At 51.5% G+C, this 12,824-nt stretch overlaps 1 protein-coding gene across 3 annotated transcripts in view; it reads right to left on the reverse strand.

The window, feature by feature from the left end:
• SLC2A9 (solute carrier family 2 member 9) overlaps window positions 1–12,824 on the reverse strand; it is a 223,565-nt gene that overhangs the window by 199,804 nt on the left and 10,937 nt on the right. The window contains exon 2 of one of the 3 annotated variants that reach the window (XM_055326804.1): window positions 3,241–3,363. The exons of 1 other annotated variant lie outside the window; for it this stretch is intronic. The gene's annotated coding sequence lies outside the window, so the exon portion shown is untranslated. Of the gene's footprint in view, window positions 1–1,909; window positions 2,177–3,240; window positions 3,364–12,824 lie in introns of those variants that run through there. One more of the 3 variants, XM_055326805.1, reaches the window with a different exon arrangement.

Genomic DNA, 12,824 nt, shown 5'->3' on the forward strand with positions numbered 1-12,824 from the left:
GCACAGCTGTCCCTGGGGCACCACCTGCCACAGCCTCCCGACAGCTGCCCGGCTCACCCCCCCTTCCGCAGATACTCTCCATGCAGTGGCGCAGAAGTGACTTCCTCTGCAAACACCCGGGGGTAGGACGGCTTCCCGTGGCTTTCCTCCAACAAGTCCTGGCTTGCTGTTCCCTGCACCCAGAGCCAGACCCTCCTCAGTCTACCAAGTGATACGAGAAGAGCAAGGGATTGCTTCCTCCCCAAATGGCTTCCGATCCTGGCTCTGCTGCCCACCAGCTGTGGGACTTGAGAAGGTCAGGAGGGGCCCCAGCGACAAGGTCCATGTCTGCCTCTCCAACTTTTCACTCTACTCTCTCCCTCGGCCTCCACATGGCCCTCACTGTGGCCTCCTCCCATCCTCCAAAACACCCAGGTTCTGCTGTCTTGGGGTCTGTTGACCGGCTGCTCCTTCTGGCCAGAGATCTGCCCCCAAACCTCTACAGGGTTGCTTCCCTCCTGTCCCGCAGGTCTTATCTTGCATGTCTCCTTAGGAAGGCTTTCTCGCATCACCCTGCCTAAACTGAACCCAGCCTGACCCCAAGTCTGCCTGTCCCTCCCACTCTCCCTCCCTTTCTGAGTCCTTCTCCATCTCCCTGTCCCCCTTTCTCCCTCCTTCCCTCTTTCTCTCTTACCTTTTATTTCCTTCAACCTATGTAATACCTGAAGTTCTCTTTTCTATTTGTTTTGGGGCTCCTGTCTTTTCTCCCCTGCAGAATGCAACTCCATGTGGCGGGGGGGCAGGTACCTTGTCTCTTATCACTGCTGTTGCCCCAGCGCCCAGAACAGAGTCCAGCACATGGTAGGCACTTAATGTATATTTGGTGATGAACTGATCAGAGAAGCCGCAGTGCCTGCTGAGCTCTCTCTTGCCCTGGGAAACCTCTGTCAAGAGTGTTTGGCCTAGACTGGCTGCGGGGGAGGGGGTCGCACCAGCACTGGGCCTGAGTTTGACACAGAGCGGCGAGCACCACCAAGGAAGCAAAGCATCGTCTAGCGGGAGCCTCGTGGCAATGGCACTCAGTGTCCAGCAGTGGGGGATCAGGGACCCCCTAACCAGGTTGTCCTCCTGCCTGCTCCCCATGTTTTCTGCGTATTTCCAGAACTCTCCATGAATGCCTATCACGTGTTTGCTTGGTTTCATTTCTGGGTCTGACAGGAGCCCTCATGGAACTGTTACTCTGACCTCTCAAGCCCTTAGGGAGAAGCATGATCAATGGTTTAATCACCATTTTAAGTAAGTTTGAAATACCAGCTTGTTATTAAAAAAGAAAAATAGTGGGGTGCTCCTGGGTGGCTCAGTTGGTTAGGCGTCTGCCTTTAGTTCAGGTCATGATCCCAGGATCCTGGGATCAAGTCCCACATCGGGCTCCCTGCTCAGCGGGGAGTCTGATTCTCCCTCTCCCTCTCCCTCTGTGCTCTCTCTCTCCCTCTCAAATAAATAAATAAAATCTTAAAAAAGAAGAAGAAGAAGAAGAAGAAGAAGAAGAAGAAGAAGAAGAAGAAGAAGAAGAAGAAGAAGAAGAAGAAGAAGAAAAAAGTGGAGTGGAACGTCCGAAGATTCAGATCCTCCTTCAGTTCATGGGTTTGGTTTAGGCTGGAAGAGAGAGGCTCTGACACCCACAGTGACCCAGCTTCCAACCCCAACTGCCACCAGCCAACCGTGTGAGCGTAAGGAATTCAGTTAACCTCCTTGAGCTGAGCTTCCTTGTCTGTATCATAAACACGACCACATGTCCCTCCGTGGGGATTAATGTGTGGACCTAATACTGCACACCTGGCAGAGACTGGTAAATTGTGCCTATTTTTAGCACTTAAAAGTCAACCACTTAATGAAATTCAGAGGGTCCAAGTAAATATTTATACTTAGCTGTTCATTCAGTTTCTCCCAGGTTCTTGTTCAACTTGACCAGAGTTGACAAACAAGAATGGAGCAGCCTCCGGCGGCCCGGAGCAGGACTGGGTGAATTTGTGATCTGCAGGGAGACTCGGCTTGTGGCCCGTAGATGTCAAAGGAAGGGCTGTGGGCCAGACGCCAGCTGGCTAGGATTTTCCCGAGACTTGGAAGCGCTCCTCCTCCGAGCTGCTGCTTGGTTCTCTCCTGCCTCCCTGGCCGCCTTCCATGCGTTCTTCTCTGGGGCCACGTCCTCCCTCTCGCCCTATTCTCTCTGCATTGGCTTCCTGGGCGGCTCTGGTCCCACCTGCATGCTGACGACTCCCACGATTAAATCCCAGCCCAGGTGTCCCACGTTCCTGGCCAGCCCACGTGACATGGACACTTACTTGGGTCCTAAACGGATCCTCAGAATTAAGGTGACCAAATGAAGCCGATGAAGTGGCCAGGTCAGTTCCTAGCCGAGCAAGCACTTGGAGGGGAGTCATGTGTCTGAGGCCAGGGCGGGCCCTGGCAGGGCCGTGACCAATCAGCACACCTGACTGGATAACCGTGATCTCGAACTCACAAGGTCCACAGCCGCCCCCCCCCCGCCCCCGCTCCCCCTCCAAACCAGCTCCTCCAAAGTCAGTCTTCCGATCCCTGTAAGGAACATCGCCATCCTACCTGCCGTCCACACCTCGCCTCCCGGATCCAGGATCTGACCGCCTCCCCCCATCGGTTCCTACTTCCCAGCCCTAGCCCAAGTTGTCTTGCCAGCTCTGGGAGGAGCCACTGCCAGGGCTCTCTGTCTGCTCTCCCTGCCACTCCCCCTGTCCCGGCCCCCCACTTCCCCACAGAGCAGCTATGTGCTCTTTATAATGTAGGCTGCATCTGGTCCCCCTGTGCTCAGAAAATGCCTCCCCCACCCCATAGCTGCTGACCCCCTTGGCTCAGGGTTACGTTCACAGGCCTTAGCAAGGGCTACGGCCTCTGACCCTGATGACTCATACCTGACCCTGTCCCCCTTTCCTTCCACCTACCTGTCCACTCTGGTCAACCGGCAACCTTGGTGCCTTCAAGTGGCTCTGCTCCACTCTTGGCTCAGAGCTTCTGCTCTTTCTGCCAGGAACACCCTCCCCCAGGTCTGTAAAGGACTCCTAACTTTCTTCCCTCTGGTCTCCACTCAAATAAGATCCATTGGGGAGCCCCCCTGCCCCCGATCACCTGATATGAAACCCAAGTTCATAATTCATCACCCTTGCATACCCTCCATCTATCCTGCCCTGGTTTTCTTTTGGCACCAGTCAGCATGTGCTGAATATTTACCTGGTTGTTGATCACCATCCTGCAGTAGAATGTGTAGCCCAGGCAGCTGGGAATAGGTCTTGGGCTGGTCACTCTCCTTGCCTCCCTGGCTCCAGTGTTCATGGTCTCTGTCCTGCTCTTGCCCTGGGAAGCCCGAAGGATGGCATTGGTCAACTTCCATGAAACTAGCTATCAGCCCTGGAAACCAAAGGATGGGAAGAAAAGGAGGTGGGAGCTTCTTCCCTGCTACTCCCTCCCCCACTGCCAATCTGGCAGCTCTGGCAATAGCTGAGGGGACGGGGTCCCCAAACACCAAACACACGTCCCTGCAGGGGGCCTTCCTCCACCCTTGCTTCTCAATGCCACTTCTTTGCCTTGCCCTCAGGGCCAGCGGCAATGGCTTATCGCTCTCTTGGGGATCCTGGCCATTCTACAGCTGTTCTTGTACCCCTACCCCCAGCTCTGTAAGTCACTTGAATTGTCTGGAGTGGGTTCGGTTTCCTCCTGAAACCCTACTCAGCCATCCAGTCACGTTTACCGCTATGCCTGGCACCTAGAATACAGCCTGAAATGTGGCGCCTGATAAATATCTTGCATTGATTAATTAGCTAATTAATTAATTAGCAGAAGAGTGAATGGGAAGAAATCAATATGCTACTTAAAGGAATGAATAGATCAAAGAATGGAGCAAGACAGTTTGTTTCTTTGAAGGAAAGGATGAATTAGGCTAACGAGCTAATTAGGCAACAGTTAAGGAAGCATAAAAAAATGAAGAGAATCTATGTGTTCTTTCGAATTGTACAGTTAGCAGAGTTCTGAATCTGGTTCCTGTGCTGGCTCTGATCTTGAAGGTTGCGATTACAGGCCTTCTTCCCAGCCAGACTGATGACCGTTTCTGAGATCCCCTTGACCTGGGAGCCCTGGCTGCTGGTCCCAGCTCCCTGGCCCCGCCGCACATCCTCTGAGCTGTGCATCGAGCATTCAGGCTCACCCCTCTGCCCAAAGCAGCACAGACTCCTTACTGCTCCAGGGAAGCCCCCAGGTTCCACGCCTCTGCACCAAGGAGGGGAAATGCCCAGTGGTTTCTGCAGCAAGAGGGGACCGTGCTCACCCAGCAGGAGCACCAGCTTGTGAGCTTCAACTCTGCCGGACTCCCCCTTCACCTCTCTTCCAGCCAGCAAGCAGTCCTTCCCTGGCTTGTGACAACGCTCAGGGTGGAGAACCAGCAGTGGACTTGGAGGGGACGCCCACAAGCACCTTAGCCCTCCGAGGTGGACCATTGCTTTCCTGGGTCTGCTGAAGCTTGGGCCCGAGAGAGGCGACGGGGAGAAAAAACACAGGACAGCACATCCAAGTGCCACGGGGCCAGGAGGGCTCTGGGAGCAGGGGGTGGACAGTCACCTGCAGCACTGCCCCCTTCCTTCTCTCTGTTCCCTGACACGCAGCTGCTGGAGGTGGCTGAGCAAGCAGAGGCACTTCCTCTGTGGGGTTGGGGTGAGGAGGCCAGTTCCTCTCACAAAGTGAGGGGAAGCCCAGTTCTCCCTCCAGGGAAGAGGAAAGCAGAGGAGCAAGGGAGGGGCAGAGCGGAGACCGGCACCCCAGTGGAAGGCGCTATGCCCCTGCTGGCTGCGCTGGGTCCCTCCGTTCCACCTATACGACCCCGAATGACCTCCTGAGGCTATAAATGTCCCCGAGGTGGTGTTTGGGGTGCATTCCAACCTGAGGAGCACCCACAGGCGAGGCTACGAGTGGAAATGTAGTCGCTGCATTTTGCCAAAAGCAAACCACTCTGGAAAAGAAATCCACCTGCTAATTCACTCATTTGGTCACTCACTTCCTCATTCATTTATTTGGGCAAGGCCTCCTGAGGTTATCCGAAGAGCCAGGCCCTTAGCTCGTTGCTGGAGGTCCAGACATGAACCAGATAAAGTCCTTCCTGAAAGGAGCTCACAGTCGTCGGAGGGAGACACACTCAGCAGTGAGGCACGTGCTCCTTCATCGCTGGGCGAGGCCTGGGAGAGCGCGAGCTGCAGTCCAGGCGCTGTTCCTGGCACTGGGAGTGGACCCATGAAATCCCGCAGACCAAACTTCTGTCCTCGTGGAGCTTACATTCGAGGGAGGGGAGGCAGACGGTAGATCACACGTGTAATTCAATGATAGTTTATTAGATTGGGATAGGTGCTGTGCAAAAAACACAAAGAAGGGGGCATAGAGGGCTGTGGGGTGGACATTGCAAATTTTTAAAATATGGTTCTAGAAGCCCTTACCCAGGAGGTCACATGTGAGCAAAGACACGAAGGAAGAGAGGGCTTATGCTGGGCGGGCGAGGTACAATAGCTAAAACGTGCGTTATGATGGCCATGCACACCAGAGGCTCACTCCCCAGAGGCACAGCTCTCTGTGTAGGAAGGAACGGAGTTTCCGGCAGGACAGCCCAGAGAGAAGGGCCAACAGGGAGAGGAGCTACCAGAGTGCAGCAAGTGGGTAGAAGCATGACAGATCTTTCCAGAGAGGAAAGCGGGACAAAAGATGGGCTGATCCAGTTGCTTGGATGAGATCCCTTTGGCACAGGGTTTACTGTGAGTGGTGGGATGGTGGTGGGACAGAGAGATCTAGGTGCTGACACTGGACCCCCTAAGTTCAAATCAGAGCTCCGCACTGTCTGTGACCTTGAGCAAGTCACTCAACCTCTGGAAGCCTCAGTTTTTTCCCTACCTATAAAATGGGAAGAATCCCGGAACTTACTCTGTAGGATCCAGTGACTTAGAACTGCATCTGTAAATGTAGTAGAACACTGAATTTGTGTTCCTCCAAAAAAGCATAAAGAGTGGACTGGAGTCAGGGACTGGTCCAGACTGGCAGCAGGGAGGCGCATCTACAGCTTGAGAACAAGAGCTTGCAAGGTCCTTGATCACACATGCCAGAGCGGGACGTCTGCAGGAAAGATGATTTATCCTTTCGTTCAGTACATGACTCCTAGGCACACTGGCTGTCTTCCAGGCAACGTGCTGGAGGTACAGATGTGGTTCTGCCCTCTTGGGCTTGCAGTCTGGGTAGGGGACAGAGATTTCAACACGCACCATCCATGGCAGGCTTGCAATAGAGTGCATGGGGTCAAGGGGCAAAGCTTCACCCTTGAGAAGCCTAGAACACCAGAGAAGGCAGTGACTGCAAAGTGCCAGTTACTGCTAACGTCTGGAGTTTCTCAAAAAAGTAGATTCCTGGCCCTGCCCCTGCCCCAGACCCACTGACTCCGAAAATCCAGAGGAAAGGTCTAATAAGCCATAGTTTTATGTTTTTACGTTTCGAAAAGATTTTATTTATTTATTTGAGAGAGAGAGAGAGAGAGAGAATATGCAGGAAGGGGAGGCAGAGGGAGAGGGAGAAGCAGGCCCCCAGCTGAGCGCGGAGGGCTCCAACCCAGGACCCTGGGATCATGACCTGAACTACAGATAGACACTTAACGGACTGAGCCACCCAGGTGCCCCATAAGCTATAATTTTAATAAGTGTCCCAAGTAATTCTAATTATCAGCAAGTTTGGCAAATACTGACCCGACACAATTCCCTCTTTTTCACAGATAGGAAATGTGCGGTCCAGAAACCTCCCCAAGGAGGCACGGCCAGTGTGGGCAGTTGAGGCAGGGCTGGAAATCAGAGCTCTCCGTTCCTTGACTTCATTCATCACCTCGCATTGTGTGATCCGGGGAGTTTCAAACAATAGAAACCTATTTTTTCCCAGTTCTAGAGGCTAGACATCTGAGACCAGGTGTGGCAGGGTTGTGCTGCCTTGAAAGCTCTAGGGGGGAAGCTGCTCCGCTTTCTCTTAGCTTCTGGTGTCACTGGCCACCCTTGGCGTTCCTTGGCACGCAGCCATACGGCAGCCTCCATGCATGTCCTCCCTTGGCCTTTCCCTGTGTGTCCTCTCCTTATAAAAACAGCAGTCATCTTGGATTAGGCCCCATCCTTCTCCAGGAAGACTTTATCTTAACCAGTTTACATCTGTGATGACCCTATTTCCAATTAAGTTCACATTCTGTGAAACTGGGGGTTAGGACTTCAACATGATTTTTGGGGGAGACACAGTTGAGCCCATACTCCCCCCACCCCCAAGCTTGGCAGCTCCCGGCACACAGTTCTGGACACACATGATTCTGGGAAGAGTCGAGGGCGCTGACACTAAAACGAAATGGACAAAACAGGAACTAATATGCTAAGAAATAACGAATGCATGATGACAGAACCACCCAGTGGAAAGGGAGGTGGAGTCATGGTGGACATTTCCCTCAGGGATGGTTTGCAGGCACTGTGGACTCCATTTCACTCTGGGTGTCTGGACATCTGGCTCCCATGGGCACTTTTCCCACTTGGGCTTATCTTTGCAGGAATGTGGCTGGGTGGCCCAGAAATGACCCCTCAAGCAAAGCTAGCATTAGCGATGCGAAAGGATGTCTTTGGCACCTACTGGACTTGGAGATGCTACTCCCCTGTGTCATAGGTGCTTTGTGGGGAACTGATGATATAATGCAAATTAAATAATAACTGGAAAAAATAATGTTTTTATAGAGCTCTGAAATTTATAGATTTATCACATTTATCATCAGAGGTAGTCCTCCCTAGAATTTTGTGGGGAGCCCACACATTATACTAACGACGAGAAGACCAAAGGGCAGAGAGGTAACCGGAGGTCGCACAAGGAGTTGTAAATGAGTCACAACTAGGACACTCCCTACTTCTCCCATGACAACAAAGCTCCCCATGGCTCTTCCCATCTGCAGTTCTCAAAGTCATCATAATTGGTCAACCAACCCACCCGTCCATCTAGCCATCCATCCACCCATCAGGAAGTATGTAAGTAAGTAAATTGTTACATTCAATAAGATTATTATTTACTCTGGTTACTAGTTTATATCATCTCATCTGTTTTCAAAGGCAACCCATGAAGCAGCCTTGGCAAGTACCACCCCCGAGGACAGAGGCTAGAATAAAATCAAGAGCTGCCACCAGGTAGGATTCTACTGGATGAGACCCCGAGAAGGGATGCTCAAAGGAACACCCGGCCCCATTACAGGTTACAACCCCCTCCCTGCATGGCTTCATCCTAGCCAAGAGAGCCCAGTACTTCCTGGAGAGCTCTCAAGCCAGGGTATCTTGAACTGAGTTAAACTGAAAGCCTCATTTTACAGGCACCAAGGAGAGCCCCTGAAACAAGTTAGCTGGGCTCTGCAGCCTAGGGAGCGCTGACTGCATAGCAAAGAGGGAAGTCAGTTTGCACCACGTCTGTCCTGTGACAAGTAACCACTTGTTATTATCAGCTCCCTATCCTGTGCCAGAGCCTGAGATCCACTCTTGCATCCCATCCCCCTGATCATCCTGCAAGAACCCATTTTCTAGCTGCAGACACTGGACTAAGTGGCTTGCCTGCTGCCTTTAGTGTAGACCCTTGCCAGGGGATTTACTCAGTGTGAAAGGGTTTCCCTTCCTCTTCAGTTCCTCCACAATCTCCCAGCTCCTACTGCGACCAGGCACAGCAGAGATAAGTAGGTTTGGAATTCTCCAGATGATCCATCCATGCCTTCTGGGCAGCAAATTTGGAGGTTCTAGAAGGGGAGTTATTCACTATCCCACTACCTGTCTGAACATGAAGCTTACCTGAAAGTTACCACCTAGGAAACACTTTTGCTGCACAGATTCTTACAGTATGCTCCCGGAAGGGGCATTCATCCTGCCTTTATGCCTCCTTCCAGTCCTAGGGAACTGGGTGGGACACACTCAGGGAAGCCTTACCTCCTAGTGAACCCAGAATTACATCATCTGTGCCCCTTGCTGCCCTGGAGTGAGTGTTGGCTCAATACCTCCCAAGTATCAAAGTGTGATTGGCTGACATCAGCTGGTCAGCGTCCCCCTCTCTCTTATGTTGGGCGGACCACAGAGTGCCTCCCTTCCTTCCGAGCATGGCCTTAACCTTTACAAAATGAGTGACTCCTGAATGCCTTCCAGAGAACCAGGGCCAGGTAGGCTGATGAGAACAAAGGTCTTCCAGGTCCACCCCTCATGATTCTGATTTAATGGACCCAGCAGGGGACAAGGCATCTGAAATTTAACAAGCACCAAACCACCCCACCCGCAGCTGATCCTGACAGGTGGCCCTCAAAAAATATTGGCTTATCTGTGTTTCCCCAACGTCAGCCTTAGCTGGCTGCCTTGTTGATATGTTACTTTGAGTAATTTCTGTTTTTCACCCAGCTTTGCCTTAAGCCAGTAGTTCTCATCCTGGCTGTTCACATTAATGTGAAATGTGCTTGCAGAATGTTGTCTAAAATCTCAAAGTGAGGCCCCACTCTGGGCTGGAGCATTTTAAAAGCTCCCTGGGCAATTGTAATGTGTGGCCTTGGTTAAGGACCACGGCGTTAAGCAATGATACACACGCAACCTAATGGACATTAAAATAAGCGTGTAAATAAAAGCTTTCACGTGCACAAACAACTACAGTGTATCCTGAGTTCCACACTTTGAGAAACCCTAGACTAGATAAATATAAAGGCCCTCTGGTCTTTTAGGTCAGCATCCAAGAAAAGAATTGTTGGGATGCCTGGGTGGCTCAGTGGTTGAGCGTCAGCCTTCGGCTCAGGTCATGATCCTGGGGCCCTGGGATCGAGTCCTGCATCGGGATCCCCATAGGGAGCCTGCTTCTCCCTCTGCCTGTGTCTCTGCTTCTCTGCGTGTGTCTCTCATGAATAAATAAATAAAATGTTTTTTTTTAAAAAAAGAATTATTCTAATTGATCCTCTCACATGTGCTAGTCTCCACCAGGCCATGTCATGTGAGTAACCTCATGATTTCCACAGCAAGCCACTGTGGGAGGTCATTATCATCCCTATTTTACATATTAGGAAACTGAGGCTTAGAGGAACAAATGCTGACTCTTCACTTACTGAGAGTGAGTTCAAAGAGTCCAACGCTACCTGCCGGATCCCAAACAGGACACTTCGTCTGCGGTGCCCGGGGCAGAGAAGTGAGCAACCCTGCCTCCTAGCGGGGTTGGATTGAGGGGTGATGGGACTCTAGACGTGTACTGATTTGTGACAGCAGCTGAGGAAGAGGCTTTTCAAAGGGGGGGGGGTCATCGGGGGTCAAGGGGGTGCAGATGAGCTCCACAAGCAGGCTAGTTTCTCCACACTCACCCCTGCCATTAACTCCCTCTGGTTTCTTCTCAGATTAGAAAAAAGGAATAAAACCTCGTCTCTGTTTGAGAAGTCAAGCCTTAAGCAGCATTATAAAGATCAGATTTGTTATTATTCAATGGTTCCTGTGGCTAATAGCCTGGCTTATGACCTTTAGTTCCTGGCCAAGCCTAATTGCACAAAGAAAGCATTTTGAAATCGGGCTGAGTTGCTTACTGATCTTATCTAATTAGTTTCAGATTTCCTGACCAGCTAAAGACCAGTAGGATGTGTGGTGTATTTTCCAAAGTAAGTAAGGGGAGGCCTCTGCTCCCTGGTCGCCCAAGACAGCTCTGTGTTTGGAGATTGACTCTCTGAGGGGTTCCAAAGCACCTCTCGATGGGCACGGCAGGATGCTAACAGGAATTCCCCAAATGTATTTTGTTTCTAAAGGAAACAGTAAATGCTTCTGGTTACGAAATCCTAGACTATCAGCCCCAGTAATTAAGGGATCAGGGGAATCATGCTGCAGAACTTCATTTTAGAAATGAAGAAACAAATGACTCAGAGTGACGTGGCTACTTAGCAGAACCAGAGGAGGAAGATGCCACATATCCTGAGGTTGACTTCGTTCTCAATCCTGAGCACCATGGATACTGAGATGAATAAGGCTTCGCTCCTGGCACCTCGGAATGCACCATGGGTGGGGGTAGGGGAGAGTCACAGACATAGAATGTTCCAACATACTTTAACAGAGGTAAAACAGGGTCTTGGAGAGGAGGCATGCAGCTGTCCTGTTTGGGGTTCACCCATTCATGCACCCGCTTATTCACTCATTCATTCATTCAATGGTGTGTGCTGAGCACCCGCTCCATGTCAGGCCCACTGTGTTCTAGGCATTATGGTCTCAGAACTGAACAAGGCAGAGAAGGACCCTGCCTTCCTGGTCCTTACACATCATGGGGAATCAGACATTAACAACCACACACTTGGATAGGTGTTTAGGTGCAATTATGAAAAATTCTAGAAAATGGTGTAAGGTGGTATAAGAGGCATCAGGAGATTCTGACCTAAGCTGAGGAGTGACAGTCTGCTACGTGTGTCTGTGGGGTGAGGGTCGTGTGCCAGTCTACAGGGAAGGGGCAGCAGGCAGAAAGGCCTGGGCTGGAAGGTGCTTGTGTGTGAGGGTTGGAGGGACTGTGGTGCTGGACCTGGCCTGCCTTGTAGATGAGGTTAGGGATGTGGGGTTGAATCCTAAGAGCAATGGGAAGGACTGAAGGTCTCTAAACCTGGGCAGGGGGTTGAGGGGGACGATGAGGCCAGTCTCTCAGGCAGCCACGCAGCGCTGGGGTGTTAGCACTGGGGGCCAGGGGGATGACAGTGATGAAGTGGATGCAGGAAGACACAGTCTGATCCACGTGAGACATGATGGTGGTTTAGACCAGGGTGAGGCCAGGAATAGTGATCCACTCCCATGGCGGTTCAAAGGATGACAGGAGACCACAACCCGCGTTGGGTCTGGAACACTAGGCCTGGTGCTCAGGGAGCAGGGGACCTGGCTTTGCTTCGGTCACCATGTGGCCCACGTCCTCAGACCAGGCTGGAAAGGCACTGTCATCCTCCCTCAAACTCTCCAGGAAGGGTCTTGTGGGAAGATAGTGCAACACAGGGACTCTGGCTTCAGACACACCAGGCAGGGTTCCAATTCTGAGGACTTAGCCCTATGACCCTGGGCAACGTTTGTTAGCCTGCTGAGCCGAGATTCCCTTTTTTGGAAAGGAAAATTCGATTCACAGCAGGACAAGCGCTGTGACACAGAAAAACTCGGAGTCAGGCATTGTGGAGCAGTTAAGGAAACCTTACCCATGCCCCCCATCCTTTTTGGTAACACATTCTTCTCTCCATCCTCTTTGAGAGCCAATGATTCTCTGAATGTCTGACTCAATTTCCCCTTTTCTTCATCCTGTGCTCCGTGAAAATCAAGTTGTTACTCTTCATGGCTTATCCTGATTGACTTGCATCTCTTGTGTTACGTGATATTACTAGAAAGCTAAGATATTACTTTAGATAAGATATTACTAAGGTTGTTTGTCTGGCAACAGATGAGATGAGTAAGTCAGATAGATGTGTGGTTGTACACCAGCCCTGGTGTGACACCACAACCCGGCTTTGCCAGAGCCCCGTGTCTGTCTGGCCCTGGCCTGCCTCCTTACTGCTCAGAAGGCTTCCCAGCAGAGAATGAGTATATCCAGAACATACTCCTCCCTCCCTCCTGCTTCTCTGGGTCATAATCCTCTCTCTAAACTCAACCTAAATTTTGCTTTTTTCAAGAAATCCTCAATCTTGGGATGCCTGGGTGGCTCAGAGGTTGAGCATCTGCCTTTGGCTCAGGGAGTCCCCAGATCAAGTCCCACATCAGGCTTCCCGCATGGAGCCTGCTTCT

This window comes from Nyctereutes procyonoides, unplaced genomic scaffold (assembly GCF_905146905.1).
Source record: "Nyctereutes procyonoides isolate TBG_1078 unplaced genomic scaffold, NYPRO_anot_genome, whole genome shotgun sequence".
Taxonomy (NCBI): domain Eukaryota; kingdom Metazoa; phylum Chordata; class Mammalia; order Carnivora; family Canidae; genus Nyctereutes; species Nyctereutes procyonoides.